This window comes from Bos javanicus, chromosome 20, assembly GCF_032452875.1.
Source record: "Bos javanicus breed banteng chromosome 20, ARS-OSU_banteng_1.0, whole genome shotgun sequence".
Classification (NCBI taxonomy): Eukaryota; Metazoa; Chordata; class Mammalia; order Artiodactyla; family Bovidae; genus Bos; species Bos javanicus.
In genome coordinates, this window is record NC_083887.1 from 50,969,746 (window position 1) to 50,988,091 (window position 18,346).

At 37.7% G+C, this 18,346-nt stretch overlaps 1 protein-coding gene across 8 annotated transcripts in view; it reads left to right on the forward strand.

Moving 5' to 3' along the window:
• The window catches only part of CDH12 (cadherin 12), a 1,193,543-nt gene that overhangs the window by 826,503 nt on the left and 348,694 nt on the right, over nucleotides 1-18,346 (forward strand). The window contains exon 2 of one of the 8 annotated variants that reach the window (XM_061393828.1): nucleotides 13,309-13,405. The exons of the other annotated variants lie outside the window; for them this stretch is intronic. The gene's annotated coding sequence lies outside the window, so the exon portion shown is untranslated. The remainder of the gene's footprint in view (nucleotides 1-13,308; nucleotides 13,406-18,346) is intronic. 8 annotated transcript variants of the gene reach the window in all.

Consider the following 18,346-nt stretch of genomic DNA (forward strand, 5'->3'; position numbering starts at 1 on the left):
TTATGCTAAATAGTCTGATTGAACTCTGCTAAGCTTGGATAGCTGTACAGCTTAGTATTTGAAAGAGGTTTTAAATTCAGTTAGGAGTTGGGTAGGAGGGCAGAGGAAGATAATAATAGGCTATACAATTAATCTAGATTATAAAATATTTACAGTAAATTTAAGAGTAAGATTTAGATAATTTATACTGACTTTTTTGTTTAAGTTGGTTTATGTTTGGGTTGATGATTCATGTAAACATGCAATTAGAAAATAACTGACTCTAGATATTTTTATGTTGGAAGTGTAGTTAAAACTGCTAAATTTAATGAGATAAATGTTTGAGAGAGACAGTATGTGTGTGTTTGTGTAGACACATGAATGCATCAAAAAGGACAAATGACTCTCTCTCTCTCTCTCTATATATATATATATACACACACTCACACACACAAACACACACACACACATAACGCATACATATATGCTTTTCTTTTTGAAATGGAAAACTAGATCCTTGTCCTAAGGGAAAAGACTCTCAAGCATATCAAAATTTCTCATATCAAAAATCTATTAGGAGAAACTAAACAAAGTAATTCAGTTGAGTTGAAGCGTTTTTTTTTTTTAAAGAACAAAAAAATTTTGACCTACCATGTACATTTAATTTTCTTTTCACCTTACCAGAAAAAGGAAATAGCAGAGATACTGACCCTACCTAATACTTGAATGATCACTAAATACAGTAGTCTTTATTATAATCATATAGAGAAAGACCTAAAGAAAAAAATTAAAAATATAATATGAAATTATTTTTATATCTCATTATAACTTTAAAATAAAATGTAGAGTGGAAATATATAATCGATACATACGTGTGTATGTTTACATACCCAAACTCATGTATTTCATTCAATGCCTTCAAAACAATTGTAGTTTATGTGCGTATGCATGCACGTGAATTTTCAAATATACTTTTGATGGATTGTAGAAACATTCTCTTTGATTCTGATAGGTGGATATAGCGCTTCTAAAGGCAAGCCATCTTTCAGTTAGTGAGAGCCTGAAGTGTCATACTGACAGTACATAAGCAAGAAGTGTATTAACAAAAATGACTTTTGGGGTGGCACAATTACCATGCAAAGTGTTGAAAAATATGAAGCATCTCTTGACCAAAATTGAGGACAGATGGTGAACAAGTATATTATATAAAAGTGCAACTGCATAGGGAATATTCAAGTGGGCAGAATGTGATTATGTAAATGAAAAATTCACTTGTAACCAAGAGCACCAAATATGTAGTGAAACTCAAATTGAATTATTCAACAAAGTATAGAGAATGTTCCTGGATTTATGATCATAGCCTAAAGGGTTAGTGTCTGGAAAAATGAGGAGGCAGCTGCATATGATCCATACTCCTCTTACCTAACCTTTTAATATTTCAGTTATTGTAGAATATAAGGGGACTCTAGAAAGGTGTATTTCTCTTTTCTCCAACTCCATTTTATCAGTATTCTTACTTTGTCAGATTACTATTGTCATTCTAGAAAATACTTTGACAAGTGACTGAGTTGTAACATTCATGTGGCCTCTATGGTGGTGTTTCTGGGGCTTCCCAGGTGGCAGTAGTGGTTAAGAGTCCACCTGCCAAGGCAGGAGACAGGAGTTCGATCCCTGAGTTGGGAAGATCCTCTGGAGAAGGAAATGGCAACCCATTCCAGTATTCTTGCATGGGAAATCACATGGACAGAGGAGCCTGACGGGCTACAGTCCATGAGGTCGCAAAGCACTGGACAAGAATGTGCATGCACACATGCACACACATTGAGTTGTAACACAAATGTTACCTCTTTAGTGGTGTTGCTAAACGAGATCATGGGAAAAGGGTAATGAGTGATTACCATCACCCCCCATTCAAGAAAATAACAAATATATAATGGTTCAGACAACATCCTGAAGCACTCAGGTTACATGATACAATTGAGTATCTCAGCTATCTGTGGCAAATCCTTGTCTGTGCCCCTCTGGTAATCTGAGGATTTTCTTCCAAAGTCTTCAATAAACAAAATATACAGTACTTGTTTGTAACATAGTCAGAGAGTCAAAACTTCACAGCACAGAGTGTGTCTGATAGTTTTCCTCTTGATTACTGTTGAAAACTATGTGAGATTTTACCCTGCTTGCAAGCTAACAAGTTAGCCGGCCAATTTCAAGGATGCTGGTAGATGGCGTGGGACTCACGGGTCAGAGACAATGTACTTCCTGATTCACAGTGACAGCAGTTGCCAGTGTAGCAGCATTTTCTTGTTCTTGTTCTTCCTGGCCCTTGAATCCCATAAGGTGATGCGGAAAGGACCAAGTGACACTTGTAAACACCATGTGTTGAATTACAGGAGAGGAACCTGAATCATTGATAAAGGACAGTAAGCAGGCCTGACTTTTGCTCTGGGCGGAGATATTATCTCTGTCTCCCAAGACTTGAAGTAGAACTGTCTTTTCTTCCAGTGAAAGGCCTGTTCTCTATCTTGCATTCTTGAAAAGATGGTTCAGAACTCGAGGACAGTCAGTACCTCATTAGCAGAAACTTAAAAGGTGCCTGGAGAATTGTCTCCTTCAAATTTAAGTATCATAAACAAGAATATGAAGTGTGAAAAATCAGATCCTTGCAAAGTAGGCAGCATTTTCCCACATGTTTTAATGATACTTCTTTTGTCAAGCATTTGACTCAGAATATTCTGTTAATTGCTTGGCAAAATTTATAAATGTTGCTCAAATTATACAGTGTAAAATCTAAAAATAATTCTCAGAGAGTGATGTGTTTATACTTTTAAAAGCAATACAGTACCAGTGTATGAAACCTTCATTTTCTTAAGGGAGTTACTGAAAAAACACTGATCAATGAATGCTACAATCCCTTCCAAATATATTATGATCCTAATGTGACATAAGATGTATTATTAGAGAAGGTTTCCACAGCCTGTCATCATTTGTCATCTGTGTCATCACTCAGGATGACATTCTCCAGCAATAAAACCACTCCATCTCTAATAGCTGGATTCCAGGCTTGAGTTGCCCACATGATGAGTTTTTATCTACTTTGTTCTTTCTGTCAGACCCCAGGTGTACAAAACTGAGTTGATCATATGCTTCAGGTCATGGCTTACTGGCATCCGTGCTCAATGCAATGCCTCTTATTCTTTATATGATTTCCTTTCATCCATCTTCCATGTCTCCATATGTGTAGAAACAGTTTCTCAAGAGTATATTATGTATGCCCTTCCAATCCTCTTTCCATACTTTGCTTTAGATGGGTAGCCATTTAGTAGATAGCCATTTCCATCTCCAGGGGATCTTTCCAACCCAGAGATTGAACTCAGGTCTCCTGCATTGCAGGCAGATTCTTTACTGTCTGGGCCACCAGAGAAACCCAAGAATACTGGCATGGATAGCCCATCCCTTCTCCAGGGGATTTTCCCAACCCAGGAACCAAACCAGGGTCTCCTGCATGGTAGGCAGGCTTTTTACCAGCTAAGCCACCAGAGAAGCCCTTGCTTTAGATAGGACTTTTATATTTATAATATTTTATGTTTTATATAAATTATATATAAACAGATTATTATGTATAGATTATATATTAACTATAATCATATTTTACACAATATTGTATAATATTTTATAATAATAGATATGGCTTTATATTTAAATATTTTATAATATTTTTATGTTATATTTATTATATCATAAACATAATGGTGTCATGTTGTTCAGTCACCAAGTCATATCGATTATTTGCATTTCTAATACTGCAGACATTATTTTTGTTAAAAATATTTTTCTATTTCATACTTTTTCAGTCAGCATGTCTTTTTGAGATCTAGTCATTTTGCTGCATGTAAATCTAGTTCATTACTTCTGATTGTTTTACTGTATCTCATCTTATGCCTGTAACATATTTTATGTCCCTGCTGATGTAGTGATGCACAATTATGCACCTACTTCCATTTGTTACCAAGAGCATAGTGAAAGAAATCTTCATGTGTATTTTCTTGTGGACCCATGGGGAAAAACAGGTCATGGTATATAGTAGTTTACTAACTAAGGCCAGTACCCTTTACATAATTATTTGTTCCTTGTGTTTCATATCTTCTTCCTGCTTATTATTTTGAATTTCTTGTGAATTATTGTTATATATCAGGGTCTTTAGTGTATAATTTCCTTCCTTTTATAAAAGTAATTAATTTTTACATTTAAATATCACATAAAATTGAGGCTCTTTATATTAACGATAGCCTAATTCCTATTGAATCTCATCAAATTCTTAAGCCTGTAAAGTACCTTGATTTTAAAAAGAGCAGAAATGTGGTACTATAGCATAACCAAAGGGCTAGCTCTGACATACCTCACGCACTTGGACATGACTTTCAGGAGGCTGTGTCAGAATGGACAGCTAGATGAAGATGAAGAAGTGAGTACCATCCACAAGCCAAGGCCAGGGAAAGTAAACAGGAGAAACTTTTCCTCCCAGTTGCCTCTCCTACCATCTAAGTGATGCCAGAAGTCTCATGTATGAAATCTTTAGTCCTCTAACTTCGGGATTTTATTTCTAATAAGATACATATAACTTTGGTAGTAATGCCTCTTACACTATGTGGAATTGATGCCACAGTGGAAGAATAGGAAAGAGATGCATAGGCATAACAAAGAATTATCTACTCGATATGTGGTAGTTTTTTAGTAAAGACTATAGGAGGGATATTCTTTTCTGAAGCATCAAGAGTTCTTGGATTTTTCCCAACTACAGCCAAGAGAGGTATGGAGCCCTATTGGCAGGCTGATCCCCACTGTGTCTCATGTCTTTGTCTGTAAAATAAGAATGATAAAAAACTAGGGGTTTTGGTAAGTAATTAATAATATAAAGTTTTGGATGAGTGCCCAGAAGGCAGTTAGATTCAACAAATATTCGTTCTTATATAACATTGTTACATGCATTAGTTAAAAGAGATAATTAGGACGATTGTCATGTCTCCTGGAGAAAATGTAGCTGAATACTTTACATTTTGTATGCACATTAAAATACATTCCAAGAAGCCCAAAGACTGACGTTAAAAGGAAATGAGAGAACCAGATGAGAACATCAAAAAATGTACAGAGCACACAGGAGTCTTAGAAAAGAATAACAAATTTGACCGCAAGTCTGAAACTTCTACTGTCATAATATTTCATAAACTAACAAAAACACATGTGCCAATCTGGAAATAACTTTTACAACACACCTGACCAATGTTATATAGTATCAGAGAAGCCCTAAAATTTAAGTAACAGCAAAAAAAAAAGATATGTTGTTCTGTGATGGGTTGAAATGTGTGCCCTTCCCACAACAATATACTGAAGTCCCTCACAACTTCAGAATGTGACCTCATTTGGAAATGGAGCCCTCACATCAGCACTCATGTTAAAATGAAGTCATCAGGGTTGGCCTTCATCTGACAAGGTGCTTCCCTGGTGACTCGGTTGTAAAGAACTCACCTGTAATGTAGGAGACCCAAGTTTGATCCCTGGGTTGGGAAAATCCCCTGGAGAAGGGAATGGCTACTGACTCCAGTCTTCTTGCCTGGAGAATCCCATGGACAGAGGAGCCTGGAGGGCTACAGTCCATGGGGTTGCAAAGAGTCAGACAAGATTGAGCAAATAGAAGGGGATGTGAAGACAAGAGGAGAATGTCATCTGTAAGGCAAGGAGCTCGTGTGATAACAAGACACTTAACTGTGGAAAGCAGTATGTAACACTATTCCTCATAATCCTCATGGGGTGCCAACCCTACCAACTTCAGACTTCTCGCCTTCAGAAATGTAAGGCAGTAAATGTCTGTTGGCTAAGAAAGCAAGGTTTTGGTAATTTTCTGTGGCAAATTAACACAGGTCCCATTGAAAAATGGACAAAAACAAGGAGGATTAATTATAAATAAAAACCAAGTGCCTTACAAATAATGAAAGATGTACAGTCTCTGTGTTTTGTCAAGTCAAATAAATCAACTTTACATATTTTTAAACTATTTTAAGATTACTAATCAAAAATTCATAAATAAAGGTTTGAGAAAATAAGGGGCTACATGTCAATATACATTGAATGAGAGTGCAAATCCATATGTTCACTTACAATGTATTTAGTTTGGCAATATCAGGCAATGTTCCAAATACACAGATTTCTGGACTTACTAGGATAATGGTCTGGTTGTAAAGACTTCCAAGATAACTCTCCTTCCAGAACAGTCCTGATAATAATGAAGCTAACTTTTAAGTTTCTTTTCTTCCTTTCCTTCCTGCCCCCCTTCTTTCCTCATTTAATCTGACTCCAAATGAAGCAGTACGTACATTCTCAGTTGTTTCAGTCATGTTCCAAGAGTGGAACATAAACTGTAGCCCTCCAGGCTCCTCTGTCCATGTGATTCTACAGGCAAGAATATTGGAGTGGCTTGACATTTCCTACTGCAGGGGGTATTCCTGACCCTGGAGTTGAATTCCCATCTCCTGTGTCTCCTGCATTGGCAGGAAGATTTTTTTACCACTGAGTAACAAAGGAAGCCCAAGTGAAGCAATAGTATATATATAGTTAGAGCATCCTTCAGTTCAGTTCAGTTGCTCAGTCATGTCCAATTCTCTGCGACCCCATGAACCACAGCACACTAGGCTTCCCTGTCCATCAGCAACTCCCAGAGTTTACCCAAACTATTATCCATTGAATCGGTGATGCTATCTAACCATCTCATCCTCTGTCATCCCCTTCTCCTCTTGCCTTCGATCTTTCCCAGCATCAGGGTCTTTTCAAATGAGTCAGCTCTTCGCATCAGGTGGCCAAAATATTGGAGTTTCAGCTTCAACATCAACATACTTAGCTGTGTCCAATTCTTTGCAACCCCATGGACTGTAGCCTTCCAAGCACCTCTGTCCATGGAATTTCCCAGGCAAGAATACTGGAGTGGATTGTCATTTCTTCCTCCAAGGGATCTTCCCAAACCAAGGACCAAACCTGAGTATCTTGGTCTCCTTCTCGGCAGGTGAATTCTTTACCAATGTGCCACCTGGGAAGCCCAAATGAAGCAATATCCCTTTCCAAATACATGTTTTGCAAACACTGGGTAACAAAAAAAATGATCATTCCCCAACTTGTATCTAAAAACATTTAAAATGATGCTAGTTTTTATATGATCTAATTCAAGTATCCACAAAGAAACTGTCAACAGTTGTTTAATTGTTGTTGTTCAGTCGCTAAATCATGTCAAACTCTTTGCCAATCCATGAACTGCAGCATGCCTTACTCCTCTGTCCTCCACTGTCTTCCAGAGTTTGGTCAAATTCATGTCCAGTTTAGCTTGATTCATACATTCCATTTTCCTATGCAATATTGTTCTTCACAGCATCAGACTTTCCTTTCATCACCAGACACATCCACAGCTGAGCATCATTTCTGCTTTGGCCCCACCACTTCATTCTTCCAGGAGGTGTTAGTAATTGCCTTCCGCTCTTCCCCAGTAGTATACTGGTCATCTTCTGAACTGGGGGGCGGGTGGGGGATGGGGGTGGCTGTGTGTGTCATTTTCCAGTGTTATATCTTTTTACCTTTTTCTACTGTCCATGGGGTTCTCCAGGCAAGAGTACAGGCTGGAGCAGGTTGCCATGTCCTCCTTCAGTGGATCAGGTTTTTTCAGAACTCTTCACTATGACCCATCCATCTTGGATGGCCTTTCATGGCTCATAGCTTCACGGAGTTACACAAGCCCCTTTGCCATAACAAGACTGTGATCCATGAAGGGAAGTTGCTTAATAGCTAAACTTTTAAAAAAGCATTTTTATAATATATTTACAAATGTAAGAGATAAATTTCTATTTTGTACGCTACATCCAGTATAATATAGATGGAATCTGTCTTTAATGCAGGAGACCTGGGTTGTATCCCTGTGTTGGGAAGATTCTCTGGAGAAGGGAATAGCTACCCTTTCCAGTATTCCTGTCTGGAGAACTCCATGGACAGAGGAGTCTGGTGGGCTACAGGCCATGGGGTCGCAAAGAGTTGGACATGATTGAGTGACTAACCATATATCTATTTACTTGCACAGTTTCTAGAACTCATTGATTAGCTTCTCAATCTATAAAGCTGTAGGTTTGCATTCAATTTTCTCATAATTTTCCATTTTGAGTTCGCCTCAAGTGCAGCCTCAACAGGCACTGTTTCTTTGTTTCCTTTCAGTGAATGCTACCCTTACAAATGCATTATTGATTTTTCTTCCAAGCCATAATGATGCAAAGTGCAATAGCTTGACAAATTTATGTTTATTGCCCAAAACCTGATTTGATAAGCAGGTATGACTTCTTTCACTTATATGGTACCATTGTTTCATATACTGATATTGTATTTGAGCAAACATTCAATCCAAAACAGTGTTATATTAAATGAATGTAAAACATAGCCTCTGATTAAATGAGAAAAGGAAATATTATATTATTTTCACTGCTTGTATATGTAACATTGGATTCAGAATAAGTGACTTTGAAAACTTAGAATTACCCAGAATTTTTAACAGATTCATTAATCTGTAAAGCAATTTAATTTCTGGATTTTATTGTTTAATAAGCAATAAATGATTTACTATACAAGAGTTAAGGACTTTACTGGCAGTAAAGACAGAATGCAATGCAATTTATGAAATTAAAGACATGCCCAGCACCTGTCCAAGTCAATATTCATCTATGTGTTCACACCAGAAAAGAAAAGACAATTTATTTATCATTTGAGAAAAATCTGTGCAGAAGAGCAGTTGCCTGGGTGCTATAATCTACACACCACCTCCCCCCACCCCATAATTTGGACTGTTAGCTCTAAGAATCTATCTCATCTCCTAAGTTTCAATGTTAACATATTTTTCACCTACTTTAAGAGCATGACAACTTTTAAGAGAAAGGATAAAGGAAGGAAAAGAATAATAAAAGAAAAAAGAAAGAGAAATGTTGTGAGATCTGCTTATTTGAGACCAGATACATCCAAATCCAAGATTAGAAACTGTCACAAAATTATGGCTTTTGTTTTTTCTTTCTCTGTCACCCATCTGCCATCTCTAAGTGCTGAAAGTCAGAGCGGCATCTGCTGAAATACTGTATCCATTAATCATGAGCATAGGGAACATGTATAATAATCACACTGGGATATGACTTCAGAGCCTCTAATGATGTAGGTCAATGTAGATTAGGGTCTATGCCTCACTGTGGGGTGTGGTATGCTTCCTACTGTATGTTGAAGAATGTCTTCCCTTTTGAAACACTTAAGGGACATTATTTAAAAGCTCCTTTCTCAATTACAAAGAATAAATGATGCTTAAGGATGAAGGAAGCTCCCTAGACATCACAATGTTTCATTTAATATTCCTGTAGAGTCCAAAGTTATTGTTAAATGTTTCATGTATTAATTAATAAAAGAATTGAACAAACAGAATGGTCTTATTGACATGGAAAATCTGATACATATCGATTTATCATGGACTTCAAAGATACCTTTCCACTGTACCTCTTGAAAGGTGCTGTTCAAAGTATATTCAGACTGTAGAGATTAGCAAGCTGTGGACTTTTGGGCAAATCCTGCTCAATATCTGATTTCGTAAATATGGGCCTATTGGAACACACCCACGTCCATCTGGCTGCATGTTGGTGATTTCTTTCAAGCTACAATGAAAATGATGGGTACTTATGACAGAGACCTTAAGACCCATAAATATTTCTTATCTGGTCTCCTATGTAAAATATTTGCCAGTCCCTAAATTATACTGTTAATAGAAATCTGTCTGATACATGGATCCCAGTTTCCTCTTTACAGTTTATAGAATTACATCATTTGTATGTAATCTTTTGGAATTAATGGTTTACCACTTCCTTTGATTTATGAGATTTAAAAAAGCTAAAAAATATCTTTTCTGTGATTTCTTCACAGGCCTCACTTTTTGACAATCTCTCTTCTATTTACTTTCATTTGGACTGTCTCCATTTATATTTAATAACTCTCAGAAAAGTGGGAAATCTTTCTTGGCATATGGAAGTCTAAGGTTATGGGGCAATTGTCCATAGAAACACTGGACACACTATGCTTCTATATTCTGGAAAAATATGAGTCAGTTTTGCATTATAAGTTTTCTAATGAGATACTGATATTAATAAAATTTTAGAAATCTGCAAATAGAAGAAAAATAAATGTAGTGCTCTACAATCTTGTAAATAAATTCCAAATTTCCCATTGTAGCATACATTAACATACAACACATAAGCAATATTTTAAATATGGGAATAAAATATTCAAATAATTATTAATACATCAGCATTATTTTTATTATTTCGGTAGTGAATGCACGATGTAGATAGAAAATTGTGTCCATTTGTTCAGTGACAGGCTGCAGTGTTTAAAATTGTGCCTGGATAATACTAGGTGGTAAATAAATATTTGTATGTTGAAGAATGAGCAAAAATCCAGATGTCAATATAAGTGATTTTATTTTTATGCCATATTTTCACATTGCTGTACAGAGGGAATATGTAATTTTCATAATCAAATATCAGTGATTATTTATTATAACAAAACTAATGGCATACTATGGAAGTAATACTCTACAGTAAAATACTATTGCAAAAGGGATCAAGAATAAATTTCACATACACAGCTGGTACCTTGGTAAATAATATGTATCCTTCAACTGGTTAAATAATTGAATTATAAATAAAATATATTTTGATAAGTTAAATTGTAGAGTGGTTCCCCAAAGAAGAAAATCCATTTATGTCCTGTAGCATATGGAAGTCAGAAGGGCCATGATGTATTATACAATGATATTTTAATATATCAGGAGGGCAATACAGTAATTTATAATTTAAATAAATATATATTTTAGTAGTGTGGGTTTTATAAGTGAAAAAATTATAATGTGGCATATAGCAGAGACACCATAGCAATATGGAGAAGACTTTAAAGAGAGTTACAGAAAAGTTTTGATGATTCTCATTTGAAGCTTTGTAATTAGGTACATTAAGAGACAGAGAAGAATTTGAGGTAATTCTAGGAAAAAATAGTCTTGCAAACTTTGTACAATCTCAGTATTGTCTGGAATTACGGATTTAGAGAATATGTGCTGCTCATTGTTTTTCTTTTCCTGTGATAGTTCTTCCTTTTCCTCGCCAACCCCCACTATTTTTCTATTTGAAAAATTAAAATTTGATATTAATTTATGAACCTGAATATATCCCTCATTATCCATCAAATAATTTGCAAGAAAACTTCTCTAGTATTTCATATAAGGTTTAGGAGTCAGAAACTCATTTTAAAATTAGTCAGTACATAGAAGCATTTTTTTAAATTAGAGATAATATATTTTCTTGATTTTCAGAAATCCAATAGTTTTATAGCCTTAATTATTTGTGTGTTCTGATATGAGGCTGGGCCATCCTAATGCCTTTTTATGCTAACTAAAATCCTCCAAATGAAAACCCATCTCCAAAATCTCCTTCCCTATTCCCTTCTGCCCTCCCCAGGCCCACCTACCTTCAGCCCACCGTGTCTCCTCACTGTCATGATGGTCTTGTAGTCAATACTTTCTTCCTTAAAGCATTCCTCTTAAAAATATAGTTTGTGCTAATCTCAGCCTCATTTTGTACTGAATTTGTTCCCTCTGGGATTCTGGTGAGTGAAACTCTTCACTCCATTAATAGTAGTATTATTTAAGTCTTTGTGGTTCTCCATAAAGATTAGAATGGTGTCTATTTTTGCAACTCAAGGGCTCTTTTGCTTACACTGGATCAGGTTGCCTAGGATATCAGTGAGGGTGCTTTCAAGGCTTAGTCTGGCAAGTAAGTCTAGGCATGTATTCAGACCTCTCTTTTACTCAAGTTCAACGCCACCATTTGAAAGAATGCACTATACTACCTTTGTGTGTTGGAAGAAAATCATACATTAACAGTATACCCCACTGAATCAGAATGCAGTGTAAATGAGAAAACGTGGGACTATCTCCAGCACCGATGAATTTCTGTAACCATTCAAAGGATGTACATAATACTTAGGTGGTCATGATGAAACCCAGTTTAGTAGCAGTGGTAAATCAGTGAACATAGTCTCAAATACAAGTCATAGGTGAGTACTGGGGTAGAGGCTGACCACTATCATGTAAAAATCTCTTAGCAGGTGCCTTGTGACTCCACTTGATTCAATTTATTTCAGGAAACAAAGACAATTTCAGGTACCCTAAATCCAGTCCAAAATCTTGGCTGTGAAATTCTCCATTTGGTCATTTGTGCTTGTCTTGTGTCTGTGTCTGTATTTTGGTAATAGTTTTATTGTGATATTATTTCCATACCACACAATTCAGCCACTTGCACTACGCAATTCAGTGTTTTATTGGTATATTCACGTGAGTATGCAAACATCATCACAATCTGATTTTAGATCTGTTCTGTACTTTCTGGAAGAAGTCCCAAACACATTAGCAATCAATCCTCACACTTTACCTCAAGTACCAGCCTTAGGCAACCACTAATCTACTCTCTGTTTTTATATATTTGCAGTTTGGACATTTCATATGAATTAAACTCATGCAACACGTGGTCCCTCTGTGGCTAGTGTCTTCCTTTTTGCACTATGTTTTCAGTGTACATCAATGTTGCAGCATATATCAGTATTCTATTCTTTTCAGCCCAAATAATATTCCGTTGCTTGCTGCTGCAGAAATGAGGCAAAGATAGATCCTGTAAATTGGCCCCCAGGTTGTATATAGTGGACACCTATTAACTCTACAGCCATGTTTACAGTAGCTACTTTGAAGCTTTCGCTTCCTCAGTTCACCGTCTGAGCCCCTTCCAAGGCTAATTTCTCTGTTTTTTACCCCCCATGTGTGGGTCACAGTTACATGTTCCTTTGTAAGGGCTGAAGAGTGGACTTTATACGTAATATATTGTAACAGCAGTAGTTACTGAAGTTCTAATCCCCTCCCCTGGCATTTGCTCTTGGTGTTGTTTGCTTGGGCATTTATTTGTTCAGTGAATTAGGTGAACTTATTTGGAAAAGTATATTACCTCCACAAAACGTGTGGCGTCTGATGTGCCTGTTCATGTTTGTTTGCTCCTGTGCATCTTTCAACCTGGCTCCCTATGGTATTGGTCCTGCATTAGCAGAAGCCGCCTATCGGCCAGTGACTGTGCTGCAGCCTCTTAGATGGTCAGACTTTTGCCCTCTACCACTGCATATCTGTGTGACTTGTAAGCTGCCATTACTGAGTAATGAATTTGTACTTTTTTGCTCCATGTTTAGGTGCAACCTGATACCTAAAAGATTCTGCCTCTAATTACTTCTACGAGGGCACAGAAATGGGAATACACACATTCTCCATGATTGCAAGAGATGATTGGTATGAGTTGTATTTAAGCTCCTTGTGCCAGTGAACCACCCCTCTACCCTGCACCCACACCTGTCCATGTTGATGGTCTGAGTGCAGCCTAGGGAATTCCTTCATATCTGGTTTATCCTGGCAGTAATCTCTAGGGATGAGTACAGCTTAGCACATATGCACACCTTTCTACTTCCCAGAGTTGACTGATCCCAAAGGGCTCCTCTTTGTTGCCCTTTTCCTGGTTCTTGCTATTAAACTCTTGGCTGCTCTTCCATTTTGCTTGTGTCATAGACTTACAAAATTCTTTGCTTCCCAGGTGGCACTAGAGATAAAGAACTCGCTTGCTGGTGCAGGAGACATAAGATATGCATGTTTGATCCCTAGGTTGGGAAGATCTCCTAGAGGAGGGCATAGCAACCCACTCCAGTATTCTTGCCTGGAGAATGCCATGGACAGAGGAGCCTGGCAGGCTACAGTCCATGGGGTCGCAAAGAGCCAGGCTTGACTGAGTGGCTTAGCATGCATGCACAATATCACCATCATTGTCCACAGCAGTTTTAGACAAGGACTTCATGTTCTGTTTGAAATAAAGTGTCCTCTCAGGTGCAGCCCTGGAGCTGTTTATGCTTTTGGCCTTCCTTTCCCTTGGGAACAATACCTACTCACTGTCTCTCTGCGACAGTGAGAACCTGCATCTGCTCTTCCTGTAGGGCATGGCCTCACGCTATGGAAATGCTACTGCCAGCTTTTTCCTCCCAAGATGAAATCCAAGCTTGAGATTAGGAGCTGGGCAAAGTAGGAGGCTTCAGCTTTCTGGCTGTTTCTGCCCAAAGCAGAGAGCTTCTGTAACACAAACCTGGAACATGTACATTTAATAATATCATCTAAGAAAGCAGGTCATGGCTCAATGTCACAGACTCTTTCTGTTATTACCAAGATGTAGTGTGTGTGTGCCCTGTTGCTTCAGTCATGTCCAATTCTTTGTGACCCTATGGACAGTAGCCCACCAGGCTCCTCTGTCCATGGGATTCTCCAGGCAAGAATACTGGGATGGGTGGTCATGCCTTCCTCCAGGAGATCTTCCTGATCCAGGGATTGAACTCACATCTCTTGTGTTTCCTACATTGCAGGAGGATTCTATATCCACTGAGACACCTGGGAAACCCACCAAAATGTAGTAGAGTTACTCAAATGAATGTTTCTGTGTTTATTGTATATGCTTGGGCTGCCATCTATGGGGTCGCACAGAGTCAGACACGACTAAAGCGACTTAGCAGCAGCAGCAAGACAATTTCTAGCAATTTTGAGTGATTGTTTTTAAATAATTTTCTTAGTAAAATTGCTGTTTTGCTTTGAAGAGTGTCTACTGAACTCCTCAATGTGCTATTCTGAAGTATAGAATTCCATACCCTATTTAGTTTTACTCACAGAATGTACATGTTGTAATTTCCTTTTTTTCCCCCTTCTAGTACTGACTAGCCCCATATAATTGAAAATTCAGGAAGACTACTCAGGGGTGTGATGAAGTTTAACATCCTTTGGACAATCTTGGCTCTTTTTCTAGAACTGGGATTTAATCCAGTCTTACTCTAAGCTGATTGTCTAAGCAGCTATCCATCAGTCCCTAGTGTCTGGCTTCCTGTACGTTTTTCTCAATCTGTCAGAGCTAAGCATTTTCCCTTATTTTGTTGATACAGAATTTCAATGCAATAAAAGAATCCAAACTATTTTCCAATTTAAGACCTCCTACTTCCAGGCATCATGAAATTGGTAAAAAAAAAAATGGATATCCTATTATTTCCAGCCCTTGAATTATTACCATTACAAAAATTTCCATCATTTACAAGGCAGTCTCTGAATAGAGGCTTCCCAGGTGCTGCAGTGGTAAAGAAACCTCTTGCTAATGCAGGAGACTCAAGAGAATTGGGTCTGATTCCTGGTTCACGAAGATCTTCAGGAGGAGAAAATGCCAACCCACTGCAGTATTCTTTCCTGGAAAATCCATGGACAGAGGAGTCTGGCAGGCTATAGCCCATGGGGTCATAAAGAGTCTGACACAAATTAGCAACTGAGCGCAGATGCTCTGAACAGAACTCTGAAGAAGTTATTTTTCTCCTGATCTTATCCCATTATTCCATGTAAATGTCTCCTGTGTCTTTTAGAAAGTCAGTCAGTTCAGTCACTCAGTCATGTCTGACTCTGAAACCCCATGGACTGCAGCATGCCAGGCTTCCCTGTCCATCACCAACTCCTGGAGCTTGCTCAAACTCATGTCCATCAAATTGTGATACCGTTCAACCATCTCATCCTCTGCATCCCTTTCTCATCCTGCCTTCAATCTTTCCCAATATCAGGGGCTTTTCCAAGGAGTCCGTTCTTCCCATCAGGTGGCCAAAGTACCGGAATTTCAGCCTCAGCATCAGTCCTTCCAATGAACACCCAGGATTGATCTCCTTTAGGATGGACTGGTTGGAACTCCTTGCAGTCCAAGGGACTCTCAAGAGTCTTCTCGAACACCACAGTTCAAAAGCATCAATTCTTTGGCACTCAGCTTTCTTTATAGTCCAACTCTCACATTCATACATGACTACTGGAAAAACCATAGCTTTGACTAGATGGACCTTTGTAGGCAAAGTAATGTCTCTGCTTTTTAATATGCTGTCTAGTTTGATCATAGTTTTTCTTCTAAGGAGCCAGCATGTTTTAGTTTCAAGGCTGCAGTTACCATCTGCAGTGATCTGGAGCCCAAGAAAAGAAAGTCTGTCACTATTTCCATTGCTTACCCATCTGTTTGCCATGAAGTATGGGACCTAATACCATGATCTTAGTTTTTTGAATGTTGGGTTTTAAGCCAGATTTTTCTCTCTTTTAAGAACTGACTTTGTGCTGAAGCCTATTAACCAAATATTTCTTGTGAATATTTGCATCAGGGTATTGTTTCATGTGGTAAATAAGTAAGCTCAAAATGCCTCAAAAGGTGTAGCCTCATTTTTTAATATAATCTTGTAATACAATTCAGTTACATTTCTAATCATATTTTGTTTATTTTCTAGGAATGAATAATTGCCTCTTTTTTATATTAATCATTATTTCATCAACATACTTAAGAAGAAGCATGACTTTTTCTCTGTCATTTAAAAACATGCAAATCATTTGTTTTAATCCATTAATTTCTCCTCCTTGGTATTAATACCTCTTGGAATTGTTCTTTTTTCCATTCTTTTGAGCTGGAGATTCCCTTTGCCCTTCTGTTTAAATATCATCATTACTGAATTTCTGGATTCCCCCCCCTTTTTTTTTTTAATAAACTTTATCTTTGAACATCTTTAAATTTACAGAAATATTGAAACAATATTTCCATAGTATTGAGAATACTATTCAGTAGTACAGAGAACACACATATAACCAATACCTCTAAGATAATATCTTATATTAGCATGAAGATTTTGTTACAATTAAATAACAAATATTGACACATTATTAATAACTAAAGTTCATAGTTTATTCAATTTTCTAAGTTCTTACCTAATGTCCTTTTCCTGTTCCAAAATCTCAACTATTACATCTACTTTTCATGATTCCTTAGGCATCTCTTGCCTATGATAGCTTTCCATATTTCCCTTGTTTTTGACGACATTCAAAATTTTGAAAAGTACTGCTCTGGCATTTTAGAAAATGTCACTCAGTCAGGACTTGTCTAATGTATTTCTCATGATAAGACTATTGTTACTGGTTTTTCAGAGGAAGATCAAAGAGGTAAAGTGCCATTTCAGGACATGACATCAAGAGTGTTCTAACAGTGCAGTTGAAACCATACCATGAAAGTAAATGTGTACTCAAATCTCTCTTCTGAGAGGGAAAGAGAGATTGTATTCCTTGTCATCCATACTGGAAAGATGCCCATGTTGAGTTTCTCTTCTTTTCCCATAATATTTTTTCTTAGCTTATTGGAGGTATCAGTATCATTTACTCTATATAAGTAGCATATATACTATATATTTACAGCATATTTATTGTGTACATATGTAGCTTCCCTGGTGGCTCAGAAGGTAAAGAATCTGCCTGCAATGCAGGAGACCCAAGTTTGATCCTTTGGTTGGGAAGATTCCCTGGAGGAGGGCATGGCAACCCACTTGAGTATTCTTGACTGAACAACAGCATGGACAGAGGAACCTGTCAGGCTACAGTTCATGGGGTCACAAAGGTTTGGATGCGACTGAACGACTGACAATTTCACTTTCACTGTGTACAAGTACTATATAGAGTAAAGAGTAGGGTCTGGATAAGTCAGAGAATGTGAAAGTGAAGTCGCTCAGTCGTGTCTGACTCTTTGCAACTCCATGGACTGTAATCTGCCAGGCACCTCCATCCATGTGATTTCCCAGGCAAGAATACTGGAGTGGGTTGTCGGTTCCTTTTCCAGGGGATCTTCCCAACCCAGAGATAGAGCCCATGTCTCCCATATGGCAGGCAGACTCTTTTTCATCTGAGCCACCAGGATAAGTTAGAGGGCAAGGATTAATGAACTTCACAAATCAAAATCATAAAATATTTATTACCTTCAAGCATCCTTATTTCACTTCTAAAAGAGAATGAAAGGGGTTTACCACCAGTATTTCTCTACTCATTTGTGTCATTTGTAAAATAGGAAAGTTGGGGTTAAGGTTTTACTGCACCTGAAAGAGTTTACACTTTCCTTTTGGTGTGGGCTTACTAGGACCAACAGAGATGTGGTAGGGATATTTGCTCATCTCCAAGGCATTCCAAGAGACAACTCGTTGGAAAGACCCTGATGCTGGGAAAGATAGAAGGCAGGAGGAGAAGGAGATGACAGAGGACAAGATGGTTGGATGGCATTTTGAGCAAGCTCCAGGAGATGGTCAAGGACAGGGAAGACTGATGTGCTGTAACCCACGGGGTCACAAAGAGTCAGACACAACTGAGTGACTAAGCATGAAC